The sequence below is a fragment of the Arvicola amphibius genome, chromosome X (genome assembly GCF_903992535.2).
Source record: "Arvicola amphibius chromosome X, mArvAmp1.2, whole genome shotgun sequence".
Taxonomy (NCBI): Eukaryota; Metazoa; Chordata; class Mammalia; order Rodentia; family Cricetidae; genus Arvicola; species Arvicola amphibius.
Window position 1 is genome coordinate 12,020,805 of NC_052065.1, and position 22,622 is coordinate 12,043,426.

Below are 22,622 nucleotides of genomic sequence, written 5' to 3' on the forward strand. Positions count from 1 at the left end.
TTTTTGATGAGCCAACCATGACTGGGACCATCATCATCAAAATCACCAAGTAGGACATGAGTACCTCATCCCATGTAGTGATGGTATGAGCAGGCCTGCTTTTCGTCCTGCCTTGCTCCCGCACAGCTAGCTTAAAACCCGAAATAATTACATGGAAACTGTATTCTTCTAAACACTGCCTGGCCCATTAGTTTCAGCCTCTTATTGACTAACTCTCACATCTTGCTTAACCAATTTCTAATAATCTGTGTAGTACCACAAGGTGGTAGCTTACCAGGAAAGATTCAGCATGTCTGACCTGGTAGCTGGCTTCATGGTAACTGACCCAGAGAGGAGAGGCATGGTGACTGCCTATGGCGACTGCCTGAAGCGTCTGCCTAACTTCCCTTCTTCCCAGCATTCTGTTCTGTCTAGTCCACTTATCTAAATCCTGCCCCATCAAAAATACAAAGCAGTTTCTTTATTAACCAACGAGAGTCCTCCATCAATTCCAGACTAAGTGATTCAGAATTCTGGAGATGAGGTGAAACGATCTGTTTAATAAGTTCTCCTAAAGACTTTGGTGTTCATTGGAGTTCAGGACAGGCACACTTAGTGGCTGCTGTTTGTGTCTTGCTGGCTACTCCTGAGATCCTTCATTTGGTCTGCTTTCCATGTTGCTGTTGAGAGTTCATATGTCAAACTTGCTTCCTAGGGATGCTCCCGAGCAACCGAAGCTGCCTTAGCTGAGCTGTTTCAAGGTCTTCTGTTCGATGGATACATATGGTGGCTTGGGGCCAGGGAAAGATGGTGGGCGCTTACCACAACCTCTTTGCCTGAAGATTGATCAGGTAAGGCTCTACCATACTGTTTCCATTCTAGAGTTCCTGTGGGATTTTGGAGAGAGATGGGGAAGATGGAGAGGGAAAAGATGAGGATGAGACATCCAGCCTCTGGGATTTTCCCACAACAGCATCTGTGCTTTCTCCCAGTCCTATTTTCCTTCACAGGTTTATCTTACAAACAACCCCTGGCCCAATACAAAGATGACAAGCCCAAGAACCATTAGTTTCAGCTGCTTTCTAGAAAGCCTCATCCAGGATAAGGATTAGCAAATTCACTTTATAGACATCCCTCTCATGTGATAAAATATAGGACTGGGCATATAGCAAGAACTCTCGGCGAGAATCTATACCTGAATTTGGCTAGCCCATTTCCCACATTGTTGAATGCCTTAAGAATACAATTCTCACATTTCATCAATGATTTGGAAGGGTTTTATGACGCCATGGCATTTAATTTTGTGAACATTAATTTTAGGTGAAAGAAATTCCAGGCACTAGAAATGGGGAGACACCTGTTGTCCTGGCTAAAGCAAGTCCAATTGCAAGTGTAATTTGCAGTTGGATTCTGTAGATGTTGCAGAAAACTAGAAGATTCGGTGTATTGATCAGAGGCATCACTTTGCATTTAATTGGGTCATTTGGTCTCTGGGGGCACATCTGGAATATTCATAGATCTGTTTCTAAGAGTTAGCTCTTTTGTAGGAAAGGCCACAACACATTCAAGTCTAAACTCCAAAGGTGCTGGCTAATCTCCTTCCCAGCCCTAAAATCATGAGTAAGGGATCCCTTGGAAGCTCTTCATCTTGGAATGGAAACAATATTCAATGGTAAGTCTGTTTCCAGGATGCTTTTTCATGTCCTTGGGCTCTAGAATTCTTGGTTCCCACAGAGCAACATACAAATGCCACACATAGGACTCTGGATGTACGGCACTTGAGACATCCACTGAGTAACACTTACCTCTGCGTCAACCAGGTAACATTTTCCCTAATATTTTTCCTTTTATTCTTCAGCTTGTCCTAATATAGGCTCCTAGGATCTTCATGAAAAAGTTCTTCTAGACCCAACACAATGGAAATGAGTTGTCAGCATCCAGGCAGGAAAGAGCCACAGGTAGCTTTCTCCATCCCTTTAAGACGTCACAAGGCCCATCTATATTTTACTAGATTCAGTCCTCACAGGACATGGGCAATGTAAATGCTGTAGCTCGCTGTTCCAATAGCCTTTTTTGTAGACAGACTTTTCTTTGGGCCACCAGCTCATACACAAAAAACTAAATAGAGACTTTTTATTAATTACAAAAGCTTGGCCTATAGCTTAGGCTTGCCCCCATTACCTCTTATAACTTAAATGAACCCATTTCTAGTCATCTATGTGTTGCCATGTGACTGGTGGCTTTTTCTCCTCCTCCTGCGTGTCTGTGCCCTCTGCCTCCACTGGTGTCCCTGCCTTTCTTCTACCCGGAGCTCTCTCTGTCCAGAAGTCCCTGCTGTACCTCCTGCCTAGCTATTGGCCATTTAGCTTTTTATTCAACCAATCACAGTGGTGCATCTTCATGCAGTGTAAAGGACTAGTCCACAACACTTTTTCAGAAACCTGAAAGTCTCACATTGCAAATGAGGTGAATTTTCTTTTAATTAACCCTTTCAGAACTATCTACCTGTCATTTCCAGTATGAAGCATTACAAAAAAGGGAATACTTTGGTGTACATACATATACCAACAAACACAGATACAGACATACACATACACATAGGCACATACACATATTTTTGAGACAGTGTCTCATGTATCCCATGTTGGTCTCATACTTGCTGCATAGCCAAGGATGGCCTTGAACTTCTGATACTTCTGCCTCTGACCTTCCTATTGCTGGAATTATAGGCATACACTACCACAACCGAGTTATGTGGCTCTGGGGATAGAATTCAGGGTCTTCTGTAAGCCAGGCAAACACTCTATCAACTGAGCTCCATCCTTAGTCTCATATTTGGGTGATTGATTCTTTTGTTTGTTTGATTTATTTTATTTTATTGATACATGGTTCCACTCTGTAGCCCAAGCTGTCCTGGAACTCACTAGCCTAAGTCTAACCTTGAACCTATGGTGATTCTCTTGCCCTTAGCCTCTCAAATGCTTGTCCCAAATGTGTAAGCCATCAGTCCAGATTTGAGAAAAATATTAATGGACATTTACTTTGAGAATGAGCTGTCTACTCATTTCCGGATACTCATCATTTTATTTCTGGTTCACCACAGGGGAGATGGACATGGGATCATATTGTTGTAGCCTCTCTGAAAAGCAACCTTTGGTAGGAGGTACAACCAGAGCCACCTTTGTTAGCCTTTGACCACGGGTTTTGTAAAGAACAACCCCATCACACAGCAATCACGTGTATTTTAGGTGCAATGAAGATGTGCCCTGTGGGAAGACCTGTCCAGGAGTGATTTTTCAGCTCTCTATTCCGGGTCAAACTTACCACCTCAGGATTACTGTCATTTTTTTTTTTTCGAAAATGAATCAAACATTGACTGAGACGTTAGAAAGCACAGAGCCAATTTTTGGTTTGTCTTTGGGGTAGAGCCTGAGTGTTTTTCTCCTTGCTTGCTTTAACCCATGGACATTTCTACAAGCTCTGGCTTCTTAGTTTCAGATTTCTAGCTCATCTTAATAAAGTCTAAGGAACCATCTAGGGTATTTTATGTGCCAAATTAGAGAGTAAATATGAATATTTGAATAATTTTCAATCTTGAGAAAATGTTATTGTAGAAAGTGAGGGCATGATCACTCCAAGGTATAGGTGAAGGGAAGGTTTTTATTGTAGATATGAGGTAAAGCACAGCCAGAGGCATCTGGAAGAGTGTAGAGCAGGGAGAGAAAGTAGACTAAGCATAACCAGCAGATGAGTCATGAGAGGAGTGAGAGAGAGGTGGGGAGAGTTGTAGAGGAAGAGAGAGAGAGACAGACAGAGAGAGAGAGAGAGAGACAGAGACAGAGACACAAAGAGAGAGAATGAGAATGAACTATGGCCCAAATGGCAGGGTTATATAGGAGAAGTTTGGGGTGGGAGAGAAGAGCCAGCATGCCAGCATAGACTCTGTAACTCTATTTACTCTGTTGAGAGAACCTGGACGACAGTGTGCTCTTTGGTATGCTAGTAGACACCACAGGTAACCAGTTGTAACTTTGAACAGATAAGGAGATGCATTGCTCCTTCGGTAGAGGGAAGTGAATGTTAGAAATTGGGGGAGTAGAGTTTACTTTGGACCAGACAGTTATCAAACTGCTCCACATTCATCTGAAATCAAGGCAAAAGTGCAAATCAGACCCTGAAGTAGCTTCCATCCTGAAATGGGGGCCAGTATTTACAGGGACAATTAAAATGTCAAACCAATGGCAGGCCGAGAGCCTGGGCTCACTGAGGAAGGGAAGATCCTATTTTTACAAACATCCAAGAGAAAATGAACCAGGAAGCAAACATTTCTTTTGACTTAAGAAACATTACTAAGTTTAAAGAGCAATGAAACCAAAGATGGCAGAGTCGTTGGGGACACATCCCATGATGTCTTACAACATGGATCTTCTGGCTGCTGTCCTCTGTTTTTTTTTTTTTTTTTTTTTTTTTTTTTTTTTTTTGTGAGACAGCATCTTACTGTATAACCCTGGCTGTCCTGGAACTAGTTATGTCTATTCCTAAATGACCTTGAAATTATAGAGACCTTCTTCTGCCTCCCCAGTGCTGAGATTAAAGGTTTGGGCCACCATCCTTGACTTACCCCTCCTTTTAACCAAACAAAAGCCTATCAGACAGCCAGAGAACATATAGTTCCACGACATTCTGTGGTGGATACTAAATGGATCATTCTTTATCCGGTTGGATATTTGCAAGAAATGGCTCGATCACTTCAGTACGGGCCAGAGTATCTTCTTCCTATCATATTTACTTTCTAACGATTACTGGAGGACCCAGACTCAGTGGGAAAAGAAGTCCGAGTGCTGAGTGACAGAGGAAGAATGGAGATCAGGACGCTGATACACAAACTTCTGAACATCCTTAAATTACATCTGAACCATAGACTTAATACAGGAAGAAAAACTTAATACATAAACTTAACACAGGAAGAAAAACATACTGACCTATGAATATCAGTTGTTTATTGCAGCTGTAGGACCACATAACAGGTCATCCCTAAACTCAGTGGCGTTAAAAGCCAACTTTTTATTTTATGTACAGTTGTGTTTTGCCCGCATGTATGCCTGTTTAAGGGTGTTGGGTTCCCTGGAACTGTAGTTACAGACACTTTTGTGAGCCACCATGTAGATGGGAATTGAACCCGGGTCCCCTGGAAGAACAGTTAGTGCTCTTAACCACTGAATTATCTCTTCAGCCCTGGTAAAGCTTTTTTTGTTGTTGTGTTATGAACACATTTGTGGTCATGTGTATGGAAAGTTCTTGCCTCTGCTGATTCGCTGCCTGTCTGCCGCTCATTGGCTAGCCTGGCCATACTCACATGGTGGCCTCAAGGTTCCAGAAGAGGGGTTGGAAGCTCTAAGTCCTTTTGAACCAATGCTCGGAACTGACACATACTCAGTTTTGATACATCATCAGCCAAACAACTTAAAATGTCACCCCAGATTCCAGACACAAAACAATAGACATGGTTTAAGGAAAGCTGCAGGGTCACCCAAGAAATGGCTTAGGGGTTAAGAGCCATTGCTGTTGCAGAAGACCCCAGTTCGGTTCTCAGCACCCAAGCCAAGCAGCTCACAATCATCTATAGCCATCCCCTAGTTCTGGGGGATCTGATACTCTCCTCTCACCTTTGTGGGTACTGATACTGTGTTCATGTGTACATCCCTACACACATGTACACATGCACACACACACACACACACACACACACACACACACACACACACACAATTAAAAACAAATGAACCAAAAAAGAATGGCAGGCCAAAGAGTTGTAGGGGTAAAAAAAAATGAGACCTTCTTGCAATAATCTACGCTGTTTGTGTGCTTTATTGAATATTGATATGCTATATTTCATCTTATCATTACAAAGAAGACTCCAGTGGAGGCAGATAGTTTGCCAACAGATCTCACCGAGTTTCAGGTTTTTTTCAAAGATTTAAAAAATTAACTTAATTGATTGATTGATTTTTTTTAATTTTTAGACAAGGTCTTTCTTTGCAGTCCTAACTGTCCTAGAACTCATAGAGATCCATCTGCCTTGGCCTCCTGAGTGCTGAGATTAAAGATTTGTACAATCTAGTTCTCTGTCTCTGTCTTTGTCTTTATCTGTGTATACACATGCAATAGCATGTGTCACAGTACATGCATAGAGGTTGTAGGACAACTCTCAGAACCAATGGTTTGGGACCCAGGGACCAAACTCAGGTTCTCTAGTTTGTGCAGCTTTACCTGACTACTGAGCCATCTTGCTGGCCCTGTTTTTTGGATTTTTTTTCCTCTCAGGAGCAAAGGTAGAAATTAATGCTTCAGCTGAAATAAAGTAACTAGCCTGTGGATCTTCCCATGTGATGAATTACATGAGTAATGTCTCCATCTGTACCTAAAATACATAAGCATATGGCATATGATGATTTGAGGAGTCAGATGGGGGCTTCAGACAGGAAACACATCCTGTATGTAAACTGCAGCTGGTGAGAACAGACACTCCTCGTTAGCAGGGGACGGAACCATTCAGCACATAAAGGAGGCAGGGGTCAGCGTCTGCTTTGGTGTCCCGTGCCATCCGGGTGCAACCTCCCAGACCAGACTGCAGTCAGCACTGCAGTGGAACACAGCTGAGGGAATGCAGATGCTCTTGAGAGCAGGCTTTTCTCTAGCAGGAGAGGAAAAGGGCTCCACACTCTCTTGTGTTTTCTGGTTAATAAACATGGTGCAGGAAATTTTGCTCTTGCAGAGACAAACAACCTTCTCTGGACAAATACCCAGAGAGGATTATTATGGGGAAAGCTTAGTAAGTGGACACATTCCTTCCAGAAGCAGGACATCTGTGCTAAATGTTTTTTGAAGTTATATTTTCCAAGGGCTTCTAAGCATCTCTATGAGAAAACACTAAATTCCAGGAAACTGCTGCCAAGATAGTAAGATGCTTACAGGCCCATTGCCCACTCCACATAAGCAGAATGAACTGGGCTGGCCCTCTGAGTTCCAGGGCATCAGGGGTCCTTGTGTTTCTAAGTCTCCTGGTAATGATTAATATTGAGTGTCTACTAGAGAGGATCTAGAATCATCTAAGAGACAAACTACCTGTCTTATCTGTTAGGGAGTTTCTAGATCAGAGAAACTAAGGTGGTTATTAACCCCAACAATAGAGAACAAGATCACTATTTAAAGCCAAACTGGAAGCAAGCTTTGATTAAATACTAGCCCAGGTGGATGGGCTATGACCAGGTCCATCTCTGGGTTTCCAGAAAATGGCCCCAAATAATGGTTTAGAGTGACTTAAGTATTTCCCATCCGTTCCATTCAGGGGCAAGTACACATCCTGACACACCACCAACCTATATTTAATTAGGAGCACGTGTACATCCTGATGTATTTCCGGTCTGTGAATCTCCTGCCCTTCTGTGATCAAGCACAGCTGGTGCAGACAGGTCACTCAAACTCATTTAGGGGAATGAAAACACGTGGCTTGTGTTACCTTCCGTACACAAGAGTCTCCAGCATTTCAGGAACTGTCTGTCCTTGGGCAAGGGTCTGGTGGATCAGAGGCATTTTTTTTTTCACGGACCTCTTAGGTATAATAATTAAAACTTAACATGTAACTTTGGCTTACCATTGGAAAACTCACTCTAAACATGGGTGGCATCGTTCCATAGGTTGAGGTCCTAGACGGAAGAAAAAGGAGAGAGAGAACTTAGCAGCAGCTTCCATCTCCCTTCTCTTCCTGACTGTAGACACAATGTGACCAGCTGCCCTAATGCTCCTGTTGCCGTGACTTCTCCAGCTCCAGGAACTGTGCCTTCAAACTGTAAGCCAAAAGAAACCCTGCCTCCTAAAAGTTGCTCTAGCCAGGTACTTTATCACAACAAGAAGAAAGATAACGAATACATTCCTTATCTGTGAATGGGTGGGACCGGATTTTATCTATTGTTGTACCACAGGGCACTCTCCCAGCTCTGGCTTAGGAAAACAGACATTTCTGCTCGGTGGTTTCCATGGGCTGGTAATTGAAGAGCACTTTAGTTGAGTAGTTCTGGCTCTCTTCTGAAGTTGCAGTCAACACATCAGCCGGGGCTACAGTCATCTGAGGGCTATCCTGGCTCTGGAGAACCAGATTCTAAGATGGCCGCTCACTTGCAGGAGTCTTGGTTCTTCATCATGTGTACTGTCTGGAGAGCTGCCTGAATGCGTGAATGTTCTTATGACATTGCTACTTGAAGAGGCAGGAAAGGAGGCTCCCTTACAACCCGATTTCTTTCAGAAGTAATGTATCATAGTTTCCTTTGTGTTTTTTTGGTCATGGGGACTCCACTGTTATAATAGCGGAGAGGACTATAGTAGGACTATACTAAATGCGATACCAGGCAATAGGGACCACTGGGACACCTTGAGTGCAGTCATCTTTCTTAGGGTTTTATTGTTATGACTAGACACTATGACCATGGTAACTCTTATAAAGGAAAATATTTAGTTGGGGCTTGCTCGCAGTTTCAGAGGTTTTTGTCCATTATCATCATGGAGAAAAGCGCGGCAGCATGCAGGCAGACATGGTGCTGGAGAAGGACCTGAGAGTTCCACATCTGAATCCACAGGCAGTAGGAAGAAATGTGAGCCACTAGGCCTGGCTGGAGCTTCTGAGACCTCAAAGCCTGTCCCCAGTGACACATCTTCAACAAAGCCACACCTACTCCAACAAAGCCATATAGCCTAATAGTGCCACTCTCTGTGGGCCTATGGGGCCATTTAATTTCAAACCACCACATCATCACACTCATCACACATAGATTCAGTGGACTTTATAGTTCCTTCCTTGGAGTGGTTCCATGGACTTGTGCAGAAGTAACACACACGCACACACACACACACACACACACACACACACACACACACACACACCACACCCCCGTGGCCCCAGGAGGTTTAGATATAAACTGCCTTTAATAGAGGGGACTTCACAAAGAAAAAGAGCAGCTTGCGGGCAGTCCATCCACTGATCTCGCAGAGGTTAGTACAAAGAGAAGATGTACTCACTGGAAGGGGAAAAGGTAGTCTCATAGAAGGGAAGTCCAGTGTATGACCTGTCTCTCCCTCAACTATCAGTCTGTCTTTGTGTCTGTCTATTTGTCTGTCTGTCTATCTATCTATTTATCTATCTATTGAAGAAGGGAATATGTATCTCGTTTAACTCTGGTTAGAGAAGCAGCCTTGTTGAAAAGAGCTTGTGTCTGCCAGCGCTCGAGATCACTCAGCATCCTATTTTTGCAAAGCGAAGAAATATGAAATATATGCTTTCATAATTCCTCACGCGCAATTTCATGACCTAAATGCTTTGAAAAGCCAGGGGAAAAAAAAGCTCCTTTCATTAGTGATTTGCTAGCAAAATTTGACTTCAGTTGTCCCAGAGCTTCTTATAGTCTCTGTTCTCATTTAGAGGAAATCTCCATGTGTTTCACTGCATAAAAGCTAATGCGGTTGATTATAGGATGCTACCCCAGAGCCTGTTGGGGAACTTAATAATAGGCACTACAGAAACTGCATTGCCTTTCATAAAGTAGAACATTATTTAATCCTGTATGGGTGGGCGCTGCTTTTGTGCAGTTAGTGCCAACTAGGCAAGTTTTGTGGAAATGCCAGTTGTCTGAACCTATAATAGAAAATTAACCCTATTATTACATGGTCTAAAGCATTAAAAATCAAAATGGGAATATTTTTCTTGTAAACATATACCTCATCAATATTTTTCTTTATTTTTAATTAATTTATTTATTCTTGTCTCCTAAAATACATCCTGACTGAAGTTTCCCCTCCCTCCACTCTTCCTGGTCTTCTATCCCCGCCATCTCCCCTCTTTCTCTGATCCACTGATCTGTTTCAGAGGCCACCCAGTTCCTTACTCAAAACCCTTTGGTCCAGATATGTTTTGATGTTTATATTTACATATTTCGAAGCAGGGCTGTGGTGATGGCTCAGTTACTAGCTAAGCTGGATTTCCAGAACCAATGTAAAATGTAGCCAAGCATGGTGATGCTTATTTTTAATAATCTCAGTGCTGGGGAGGCAGAGACAGGCAGATCCCTGGTCTAGCCCACTTGGCCAACTCTATGCCAGTGAGAGATTCTGTCTCAAAAAAAAAGAAAGAAAGAAAGAAAAGAAAAGAAAATGGTAGACAGCATTTGGCGAATAAGTTTTGAGGTTGTCTTCTGGCCTCTATATGCACATGCACATACATACATAGACACCTGTAGACATATGTGCACCTTCACATGTATACAAACACACACACAGAAAAAGAAACAACTGTGCAGGACATCACACACAATATAACTTGGTGTTGTTGTTGTTGTTTTCAAGACAGGGTCACACTGTGTAACTCTGACTATCCTGGAAGCCACTCTGTAGACCAGGCTGGCCTTGAACTCAGAGATCTGCCTGCCTCTGCCTCCTGAGTGCTGGGTTTTAAGGCATAAACCACCATACCTGACAAGACAACTTTTTAAAACCCGATTTCCCTTTGATTAGATGTGCGTGGCCTTGGATAAATTACATAACCTGTTTTCCTCATCTGTTAAATGGGGATGTTTCCCCCGGAGTTTACAGGGGTATTGTAGATGAAAATGCTGTTCTATTGCTCTCAACCGCCATCTTTATTCCAAAGTCTGCAAATTAGGCACTGATTTGGAGCAAATTCTGCGTATTTGGCCCTTTTATATTTTTCTAAGTAGTTAAGATACATCCATCCATCTTGCTTTAAGCATGTTGGCTTGCTTTAACCAGCTCAGATAAGATGCAATATCGAATAAATGCTTAGTGGGAACTAGACCAACAAACAACCATTTACTTCAGTTCACCTCCCTTTACTCCATGAATAGACTCAAACTGATCTGAATTTTGCTACATGTCTTGAATCACAAGACAGCCCCATCAATCAAAGGAAGTGTGCATGCTGGGAGGAAGAGTGAGCACATTTAAAACCAGTTAGGTCTTTCTTTTGCACTGAATTTAGAATGCAAGCTGCCTGGCATCCAATGGCACTTTCTTAAATGCTGTGAAGTGGATTTTGACTGCTAGCTTCCAGTTAGAGGTCAACATTTCAAAGGGATCAAAGTTGAGACTTGCAAATTATAATTCTTTTTCTATCTCCTTCAACCACTGTTATACACATTTCTTCTTTTCCTGGTAATCATCTATGTGTTAAGTATCCTATTTGGCTCCAACCTACCAATGAATAAACCATTTCTTCCTTCCTTCCTCTTCCTGCCTTTCTCTCCCTTCCTTTCCTCTCCTCTCCTTCCTCTCTCTCTTCTCCCCTTCATCTCTCTCCTCCCTCCCTCTCTTCTCTCTCTCCATCCCTCGCTTTCTCTCTCCCCCCCCCCCTCTTCTCCTCCCTCCCCTCCTTCCCTTCCTCTCTCATTCCCTTTTTTTTCTGAGATAGGATCTCAGTAGCCCAAGCTGTTGTTGAATTTACCATGCAACCAAGGATGACCTTGAACTTCTGATTCCCCTGCCTCTACCTCCCAAGTGCTGGAATTACAGACTTACATCATCATGCCTGTTTTACATGATGTGCTGAGGGCAGAAGCCAGGACTTTGTATATGCTAGACAAGTGTTATACCATCAACCCTTGTCTTTCTTGCTCTCTTTTACTTCTTAATCTAAAAATTTTAATAGTTCAAAAATGAGTAACATTTTTAAAAAAAATTATTGAAATGACCTTCCATTTAAAGTACTTTTTCAGTCCATAGGTGGCCTCTCTCGAGAATTTGCATTAATTATATATGTAAAGCAATTGAATCACCTCCTTCCCATCTTCTTCATTCCATTTTTTCTGTATTTACTCTTTGCAGAGGGTTGATTAAATGCAGAGCCGAATGTCTTCCACTGAAGAAAGCAGTTTCATTGCATTGGCAAGCAGAAAGTCTGCTAGCCTGATATTCAGCGACCGAGTGCATAACTACAAGTTTCACGTTTACAATTAGTTTGCGAGCTTGTTGCTTCTGTGAACTCTCTATTTCCTAGGATTTTAAAATTTGAAAAGTGGCGTGGTTGATCATAATGATCAACTTGAGAGGATATAGACTTATACAGGACACAAACCTCTGGGCAAGTCTGTGAAGGGATTTCTAGGTTGAATTAACAGGAAGGAAGACATACACCAACACTGGCGGCACATTTCCATCAAATAGGGCCCTGGATAGAATGCAAAAAAAGTGAGCTGGGGACCATCATTCATTTTCCTCTGCTTCCTGACTGTGGATGCAGTCTGTTCAGAAGCCTCACACCCTACCATTATGCCTGCTCTGCCATATGAAAGATACCCTCAAACTGTAAGCCAAAACAAGCCCTTATTTCCTTGCATGGCTTTTATATTTTGTCATAGTAACTGTTATGCCCAAATCAGCAAAGTTCCCCAAAAGCCAACAAGGAGATCCAGTCCCGTATGTAAAAGCAAAGAACCTTTATTTTATGCAAGTTTGCAAACTCGATCTCTCCGCATGTCCTACGTATTGGAATAACTGGAGAGCCCCAAGCTCAGTTAGAATTGGGTTTTTATAGTAGTAAAGGTAGGGGTGAGGGGTTTCTGAGGTTTAGGTCCCCTGATTGGCTGACATTTGTCTAGGGATGTCCTGGAGAGTGTGTGCTGGTATGAGGTCCTATCTACAGTGGTTGGAACATTAGGCATTTCCTTTGGATGGTCCGTTTTTTGGGTGGTGCACGCAAGGTAATCTCAGTTTGTGGTTCTTCCGGCAACCAGGTATTGCTTCAGGGTAAACTACTGAGACTCAGGTCTCTATTAAATTTATTGATGGCTGAGTCCTACTCTGGCTGGTGATAATGGTTGGAAGCAAAGAACTTCCTTTGGGTTGACCTGCCCATACTTAGCTTATCATGGCTGGCTCCTACAGTAACAAGAGAAAAGTGGCGGGTTGCTAGCTTGTAAGTAGCGTGGTGTAGGCTGCAGTTGGTCTCCAGGACAGTATAGGCTAAGCATGTTGGCTTTGGATTTGAATGGCTGGCTTTGAATTCTGTTGCTGAGTTTTCATTAGTAAGGCTCAGTAGCACTGTAATCCTAGGTAGGCTTCTTAATTACCCAATACTCCATTTTTTGTTCTTTTATTTCTTTTAAGGTCTCATGTAGCTTGGATGTTGTCTTAGTTATGGTTCCTATTGCTGTGAAGAGACACCATGAGCACAGTAACCCCTATAAAGGAAAACATTTATTTTGGGCTGGCTTACAATTCAGAGGTTTAGACCGTTGTTGTCATGGCAGGAAGCTAAGAGGCATGTAGGCAGACATGGTGCTGGAGAGGTAACTGAGCGTTCTACATCTGGATCCTTGGGCAGCAAGAAGAGACTGTCATCCTGGGCCGGATGTGAGCATCTGAAACCTCAAAGCCTGCTGATTAGTGGCACACTTCCTCCAAAAGATCACACCTACTCCAACACGGTCACACCTCCTAATAATGCCAATCCCTATAGGGCTATGAGGGCCATTTCTATTCAAACCACCACAATTCTCCTAGAACTCACGACGTAGTCCAGGCTGGTCTTGAACAATAGAGATCCACTTGCTTCTGCCTATTTAGTGCTAGGATTAAAGGCGTGTCCCACTATGGCCAGCTAGGCTCCAGTTTCTTTATCTGATTAGTGTGCTAATGCAACATGTCATTGTAAGGGACCTAGGTATGTACTTCAGTGGTAGGGCACTTGCCTAGGAAGTTTAATCCCTGACTGAAAACAGACATATAAAATATGTAGACATCACAGGACACACCGTTATTTTATACTTCACAAAGGGAAAAATTCTAATTATTAGATGTACTTGATGATAGTATACAGTCTTCTATCAGAGGAAATAAATATGCCTGTAAAATTAACAATGCAGAAATAGTCTTTTATTATTATTTTTATTGTTTTATTAATTATTATTATTAATTATTATTTTTTGAGAAAGGGTTTCACCATGTAGTCCTGGTTGGCCTGGAACTCACAATGTAGACCAGGTTGGCCTCAAAGTCACAGAGATCAACCTGCCACTGCCTTCCAAGTTCTGGGAATAAAACCCATGATCATTGTCAAATAATCTAAAATTATACAGACACAACCAATCAATGTCAGTTTTCTGGTTTTGATAATTTACCAAAATTTTGTATGGCCTATCATTGGGGGAAGATAGAGAGATGTGTGTATGTGACTTCTCTCTACTGACTTAATAACTTACTATGAATATCTGACCTCTTTAAAATAGAAAGGAGCAGTAAAGTTGTATTTTTTAGAATTGATGAAATTAGCTACTATGGCTGACATGGTAACTGCTTTAGTAAGCGCCCCTTGTTTTCTTTTTGGGCTGGATTAAAGATGGTTGCAAGAAGAAACAGAGTCTGCCTACTCACCTTAAATTGAGTTCAGCTTTGTGACTTGCTTGCAGAATGCCACTGGGCAAATTTCCCAGGCTGTGCCCCAAACGTGCAGCTTCCAGGTGGGGGTTCACTCTCTTGCTATGGTCATGGCTGTTATTCTCTTCCTGGCGGTGGTTGAAATAAACTTATTTCCTTTCTGTAAAAAAAAAAATGGTGCTACTTCATCCCTTAGAAATGATAAGAGAATTCTGCAATGCCCTAAATTAAGTTACAGACCAGAAAGTGGAGGGAGGAAGCAGATAGGATGAGTCTATTTTAACTGACGGCTTCAAGCTAAATCAATAAAGAAAGAGGAAAAAAAAGCCCACATCCCTCCCCTGTACACTGAAGATAAGCCATCAAAGCCACATCATGCTCTGCTTTTAGAACCAACCAGCCATGTAGCAGCAAGCACTTCTCTCTGTGGACAATCTCCTATTCCCAGGCCATTTCCTGCTTCCCATGTTCTATAGCTACCTAGGATTTAGTGTGGCAAGAAGCTTACCAACTGAACCATCTCTTCAGCCCCAATCTTTTTACCTTTGGCTAGCATCTGCCCATACCAAGAGACCCTTCATTTTAGAGACCCCTGTGTCTGATAGGTGGATTTAACAGAAAAGCCCCTTAGAACAAGGTCACCATACCGTCAGGGACTAATCCCATAGTCTATCAGGCATGTTCTGGGCTGCATATACCCCAGACAGCTAAGAATTTGTCATGGCACACAACCATACACTTACTTAAAACAGGAGATTGGGGGGCAAGTTTTATTTTATAGAAAAATAGCTTTATTAAGGCATAGTTGATATGTACATACTTCAAGCGTACAGTTTTCTTATAGATTTTGTAAATGCTTATATCGTATGTTAAAGCATATTCTCCCATAACCCTTCCCTTTCCTAGTCTCACCCCTCCCTCGATTACTCTTCTTGGTCCCCTACCTAGACTCTTCTAATTATCCCCTCAGACCCCGACATGGTTTGGTCTATCTATGTAAAATCTGGGAACCACAAATGAGAGAATCAATAGATATTGGTCTCTCTGAGATGACTTTAATTCACTTAACATGATTATCTCCCACTGTATCCATGATCCCGTAAGTGGCATAACTTCAGTTTTTGTGCCTGGAAAGCAGTCCGTTGTGTACACAGCACATCTTTTTGCATTGCTTTGTTGTTGGACACCTAGGCTGTCCTCATCGCTTAGCGGTACTTATCTCTATGACGTCTGATGGTTTTGGAGGGTCTCTTTTGTTGTTGTTTTTCATTCCTGCTACCGAGGACAGGAACCTAGGGCTTTTGGTTTGCAAAGCAAGTGCTCTACCATAGAGACAAACTCCCCAATGCTGCAATTTCTCTTGTAATTTGGTGGTGTGGTTCATGAGCGGGACTTTGTAGATGACAAGGTTGGATCACCATGTCAAAAGGTTGGGCGCTTCTGAAAGAACTCAGTGTTCCACCTGGCTGACTGTACAAGGGGGCTACCTTGGGTGCTCTAGTCTATCCAAGGTTCTAGATGTTTCTAGCTTCCAGGGGGTGAAACTTGGGATGCATTTATCCCCAAGCACTCTCAGACAGGTGTATAAGACATCTTGCCAATTCTAGCCACAGGCCCCTCCAGGAGACAGAAGGCTCAAGGCGGTCCCAAAGGCAGCAGAAGGAGCACCTGGTGGAATTCAGTCAACTCCCACAATCATGAACAATGAGACACACTTACTACTACCATTTTTAGTCATCAAAAAACATTTCAGAGAGTCATCTGAACAATTCAGAGAGGATTCTGGGCTAAAAGGTCTAGAGTGGGCCTTCCTACTCAAATCAGCGCTCCATTTCCTGGAAGAGCCTGTTGAAAGCAATTGGGAGTCACTCAACAAGAGAAGGCTGCGGCCCAGGTACTGTGTTCATCAGATGCTCACAGCCTGTGCTGCTGCTTCCCAGCTCCTCTGAGCAGCAGGGATCTAGGGGGCGTGCCCCTGACCTCCAGGGCTCAGAAGTTAGGCTTATGAAAAGGATGGCTTCATTTTCCTAAAAGCAATCTTTTTTATGCCGAACAAATGAGATGCCCGATGAAGGAGGGGTGTCTGATTTCTGCAGGGCATCCGCCTTGAGGAAGACAATGTTCAGAAACTGTTGTTTCCTTTCATGTGGCGATTTCCCTGACAGCTGAACGGATGGTCCCTCTCCGACACAGCTGCGAGACTGAAGAAATTGTTGAACAGGCGATGTGCAAGGGCCACCTTGGAAGACGTGGTAGCGGCCTTTCGGCAGTGGGTCCGAGTGTTGTACATCTGCGTGCAGCCTGCAGAGGGAATGCAAGACACAGGGAGAAGGAGGTGGGGGTGGGTTTGCAGCCATATGGCTCAACCAGAAGGCGCTGGTACAAAACCGTAGATCTCTTTAGACTTCCAAGTAAAATCCTCTCGCTCTCATTCAGGGAGAAACCAAAGCCCCACTAAGCCATCACACTGGCCCCCTTGATGCCTCCATTTTCTTGCTTTCTATGCTGTCCTGCACCTCATTCACCATGGTTCTCTTGAAATGCTCACTCCAGAGGATCGCCTGGTACCCACTGTCCTGTCTGTGTGGCGTTCTATTCCTCCAGATGGCCTCTACCCTGCTTTCTTCTTTTCCCCAGATGCTCAGATGTCCCCGTCTCAGTGAGGCTCACCCCCTCCACAGCACAACCTTCCGATTTTCCTGTCTCAGACGGTTCCCTCCTGCCTTTTGACCAGTGGTTTACATCCCTTGCCTAGGCTATAAATTCTGGACAGAAAGGGAAACTTGCCCAGTTTAATTATATGCTAGACCCTACCTAGATGAGATCCTAAGATGGCAGACACTCAAAAATTTGCTTTTCTTGAATAAATAGTAGCATGAAATGTGGGCCACTGAGACATTGAAAGGGAAAGTCTGTGTCCATGTATAAGACCATAGCCTGATATTAGCCTCATGAGGCCCCTGAACACTTGAAAATGTTTTAAAATTGAGATGTTCTGTCAAAGTAAAAAACACGTGGGATTTTTGAAGACGTGAAACTAGAATGACAGCAATTATCTCATTAATCATTCTACTATTGATTAACTTATCCAAATGACAATGTTTTGATTATACCACGTTAAATCAAATGTATTATTAGAATTATGAAATTGTAGAGGTTGGTAGACGGTTCAGTGGGTAAGTGTGATTCCTATGAAAGGAAGTCAGGGCAGGCACTTGGAGGCAAGAGCTGATGCAGAGGCCATAGAGGGATGCTGCTTACTGGTTATTCCCTATAGCTGGCTCAGTTTGATTTCTTATAGAAGTCAGACCCACCAGCTAAGGGGTAGTCCCACCCACAGTAGGATCCCACATCAATCACTCGGAAGAAAATGCCCTACAGCCGAATGAAGCTAGAGAATGCCGGCTGGGACCAGGGTGGCCCAGTGAGAATGATGTGTAAGTAACTGTTTTATTTTGCTTTTCTCAGGTAGCCCTGGGCAACCTAGAATTCTCTATATGACCTTGGACTCCTTATCTTCTTGTCTCCCTCCCCCCTCCTGTGGATTACAAACGTGAGTTACTAAGTCCTGCTCCTCTGGGCTTTGCGCATGCTAGACGAGTGGTCTACCATCTGAGCCACATATACCCTCCCACAACCCAATTGAGTTGTAGATGCATTTGATTTGCCTTGGACTTTCTTAGATGCTGAGGAGAGAAGGCAAAGAGCGGCAGGTAAGGTATCACGAAGGATGCTCTCTTGGGATGCAATTTGGATGTCTCTGCCCTAAGAAAATGCATCTTTGTCATATGAAGTTTGGTGAGGTTTAGAATCTAAGCTTGTTTACCTTCCTCATAGCTCTGGATTTTGTCTCTTCAACTGCATGCCTGCTTTCAATGATGAAGACAATTTAACACCAGGGCAACGAATATTTAGATTTCATAAGGGGTGACAAATCCTGGCATTTCAAAAGGTCACAGAAACAATTTTCATTTCATATTTACTTGGTTGGCATAAATATGCATGACATGTTCTCAAATGCTAGATTTCCATTAAGTTCCTAATAAATATCTACTGGCAACAAAATGCTAATTGATGATCTAATATATTGTGAAACAGAAACAGACAAATTATCTTTATAATAAGGAGTTTATAACACCCACAGATGGCCTAACTTTCTCTTCTTGCTCTAATAGTTTTGACAATATTCTCCACAACATACAAGAATATATAGCGCGTAGGAGACTTTTCTTAATTTTGTCTTTCTGTACTTTCCTACAAGTAGTTTTTTTAAAGAAGGTTGAAGTTTTCTAAGTTTGCCTTAGGGAGAGAGAGATAGAACAAATACGAAACAATACCAGCAATGTAAACAAACAAAAACCAACCACATGCACATAATCTTCCTATAAATGTCTTGGGTGCTGCTGTGATTTTTTTTTGTCTATTTGTTTATTTCTTCTCTTGAGACCCTGTAGCTCAAGCTGGCTTGGAACGCATTGTGCTACCATGTTGTCCTTGAACTGGTGGTAATCTTCCCACCTCAGGATCCCAAGGTCTGGGATTATAGGTTTGAACGTGTTCAAAATTTCTGTGATTCCTTGTAGTCGAGTATCTCATAGCAAACTCCAACAGCTATGTTATGAGAATTCCCAGAGTAGGACACTAGATTCTACCACCAGCTGGATCTCTAATTCTTTCCCTTGGAATGAGATCTGCCTGCCCAGATCACCTTTTTAATTCCTGATTACAGGGGATTCTATGCAGCTGGTGATCCAGCGCGTGTCTGCACATAGTTTAGGATGACTTTTTTTCCTCTCAGCCTGATAGGATCCTCCTGTCACAGTCTAGGAGAAGAGATAACCTTGGCTAGTATCCATGGAAACTGAGTAGAGTAATACAGTGATAGCTAGAGCTACGATGATAGCAATGGACTATTGAGACTCCCTAGCAGAAGGTGGGAAAGAGTCACAGGATTCCACCTGAGACGGTATCTATCAATTTCTCCTGCCTTCCCAGCTGTAAGGAATCTTGGTAGATGCTAGAGTATATAGGAGGTGGAAGGGTAACCGAAAATGGGACTCCATGATGGAGTTTCCATGGAGCCAACATCCATGGTGGGATGGGGCTTTGCAGTGATTCAGGTGTTTTGGAGACTCCAACCTTCCTATGACTAGTAATAACTCCTTTGCCTACTGTGGTGGTTTGAATGTAATTGGCCCCCATAATGTCATAGGGAGTGGCACTCACAGGGAGGTGTAGGTTTGTTGCAATAGGTATGACTCAGTTGGAGGAACTGTGCCTCTGTGGAGGTGGACTTTGAGGTCTCATATATGCTCAAGCCACACCCAATGCCCCAGTTCACTTCCTGTTGCCTGGAGATCACTATGTAGGACTCTCAGCTCCTTCTCCAGCACCATGTGTGCCTGCATGCCACCATGTCCTGCCATGATGATAATGGACTGAAGCTCTGAGACTGTAAGCCACCCAATTAAATGTTTTCCTTTAGAGGAGTTATTGTGGTCATGGTGCCTCTTCACAGCACTAGGAACCCTAACTAAGACACCTGCTTTCCTATAAGTCCAACAGACATCCGGTTCATCATAGCACTTGTGGAATCCTTGCTTTCATCTGTATTCAGTGCTCATGTTGGATGAATAGATATTTGTTCATGTCTCCCAACAAAGGTAACACAAACAGCAGGATTCTCCTTGGGGCAGCACTTTCCTTATGAAGTAACTCAAAGAAGGTACTTACTTAGGCCTCAGGGATCTTATGACATGAACTGTATAACACTAAAGCTCCCAAGTGTGGCTCTGGTCAAGTCTTCCATTTCCTCTAGTGAATCTGGGTTGGGTGACAGATTTGCCTGTCAGTAGCTGTATTGCTTACACTGGCAGAATGAACCCTGTTTCTGTTCATGAACAAGGGTTGAAACATCTTTTCTTGTAGGACAGGGCTAGGGTTAGAGTTTCTGCAGTAGGATATGCTTCTCAGCACCCCCTCTTTGAAGTGACTTAAGAAATAAAAGCTTTTAGATTCAGCTTCCTTCAGACTTCTTTTCCCTACGTCCCGACGTCTTATTTAACTGTCAGATAAAAATAAGCATTAGGAGGAGAAGGCATCCAAAATCAACTGCCATGTCCCTTACAGGTCTGGGTGACACTGCTGACTCTAGCCTCTAAAGCAGGTCACTGTGATTTGAGTGGTCCTGTCTAGTCCTGGCCAGGAAATCGAGTTCCTAGCTCTGCCCCCACCCCTGAGACCACTCACGGAAAAAGCTACCGGATTCTAATCTATTGCCCCAATTCTCCCCTGGCTAGGTACAACATGGCTGGATTCCAAAGTGATCTTTGACTAAAGTAGCTAAGAGAATTGCAAATAAATGCTTGCTTGAGATATTATTTAAAGACTTCCAAAAACCAGAAAGAATATAATTCTCCTTGAGTATTTATGATTAGATGAGCATCTAAAACGCAATGGTACTTGAGTTCTCAGAGACTTTGTGTGTATGTGTGTGTGTGCATTTTGAACATGTGTGTGCATGTTCACGTGGGTGCATTTGTATGTGGGGGGGTACTTATACACATGTGTGTGCAGGTGCATGTGGCGCTCAGAGGGCAACCTTAGATGTCATTCCCCAGGTGCTTTCCACCTTTTGCTTGAGAAAGGGCCTCTCGTTTGCCTGGAACGGTGCCAAGTAGGCTAAACTAGCTGTACAGCAAGTTTCCAAGATCTGTCTGTCTTTACCAACCCTTCCGTTGTGGGAATCCAGGCGTGTCCCACTGCGTTTGACTTTTTCTGTGCTTTCTCCTGATCCCGGATAAGAGCCCCACCCTGGCAAAGCTTTACCTACTAAGCTATCGCCTCTTCCCTAGACTTGTTGTTGTCTAAACTGATCATTGCTAGTTTATATGTTCCTATATGAAGAATGCTTATGTCCCCAAGGGCGTGAGTGTCACCATGGATTCTTTGCTGTCTGAGTATGGTAGGATGGTTAACATCCTTTACCCACTTGATACCAGGAGCTCTTTCTTCCAGTTGTGACAACAAAAAAAAATGCGTTCTCCTCAACATCGTGTCTCCTGGTAGTCGTGTTGGTAAAATCACCCCCGGTTGAGGACCACTGGTGTGGCTATTCATAGAGTTGTATAGACACATTACCAGAACATGCGCAGAGTCGCTCTAGGAATTCAGACAGAAAGCGAGCTAGTTCAACCAGCACAAAGGTAATGCTTGGTAATTTCAAAGCTACTGTTGTGAATATTTTTAAAAACCTGATCGTACCTCTCTATTTTCAAAAACTCCCAATCAGTTCTGGTTCTTTCCCTCCCATGAGGATTTCCAAGTGAAAGCAACCTGTTTAAAGCCCCCCAAAAAGTCAAGAAAAGCCTCATCTGAGATTTGGAATGGCTTGTTGTTTAAAAGTAATTAAACTTGCCTGCAGAATCAGCTCCTCTGCCTTGGTAATTCTCCAGGCTGCTGAAATACCACATTTGCAAAAGTACACCCACGACAGAACCTAACCAGTTTTCTCTTCCATTTAGGCTCACCCACACAGGCATCTTGTGGAATCAGACTGAGACAAAGGTAGTCCTGGGGCCACCAGAGAGGGGAGCACATCCCTTCAGTGTATGAAAACCCCACAGTAAAATCCATTGCTGAATGATGACAAAGGTAGCAGATTCGGTGGTCATATGGATAGGCATTTGTGACTTCTGTACTGGAACCCACTACACTGGGTTCATCCCTTCTTCACTAATGAAAAGCAAAACCTGTCACACATTTTTAGTCATTTTTCCATGTCCTCCTCAACATACTGGAGCCCAATTGTTCAGAATTCACAGAACGTACTTGAAAAGTCATTTTACAATGCTTGTTCCCATGCCTTAGTGAAAGTAAAACATGCCCTCGCCAATGCTGAAGCCTGCATGGGCAACCCGTTGATATGGGCTTTCATGGTCTGAGTTGATGAGGATGACTGACCTGGTCTCTTCCTCAAGGAACAGGTTTCACTGAGATACGAGCTCGGATTGCTGGATTCAGAGTGCAGAGCATTAACCATTACACCATAGGACCTGGTGCTTAGTACTTTCCTTAAAATTAAAATTACATTTATTTACTTAACTTATATGTATGTGTGCACACATACATGCCATGTGGAGGTCAGAGGACAACTTGCCAGTTCTTTCTTTCTCCCATATGGGTTCCAGGAATCAAACAGCCTGGCA

The 22,622-nt window shown here is 43.1% G+C and overlaps 1 long non-coding RNA gene across 1 annotated transcript; it reads left to right on the top strand.

The window, feature by feature from the left end:
* The first annotated feature begins 702 nt into the window (after positions 1–702).
* On the top strand, positions 703–18,110 carry LOC119804572. The gene is made up of 3 exons (XR_005283815.1): positions 703–830; positions 1,527–1,651; positions 17,884–18,110. It is a non-coding gene; the product is annotated as an uncharacterized LOC119804572 (long non-coding RNA).
* Positions 18,111–22,622: the final 4,512 nt, after the last annotated feature.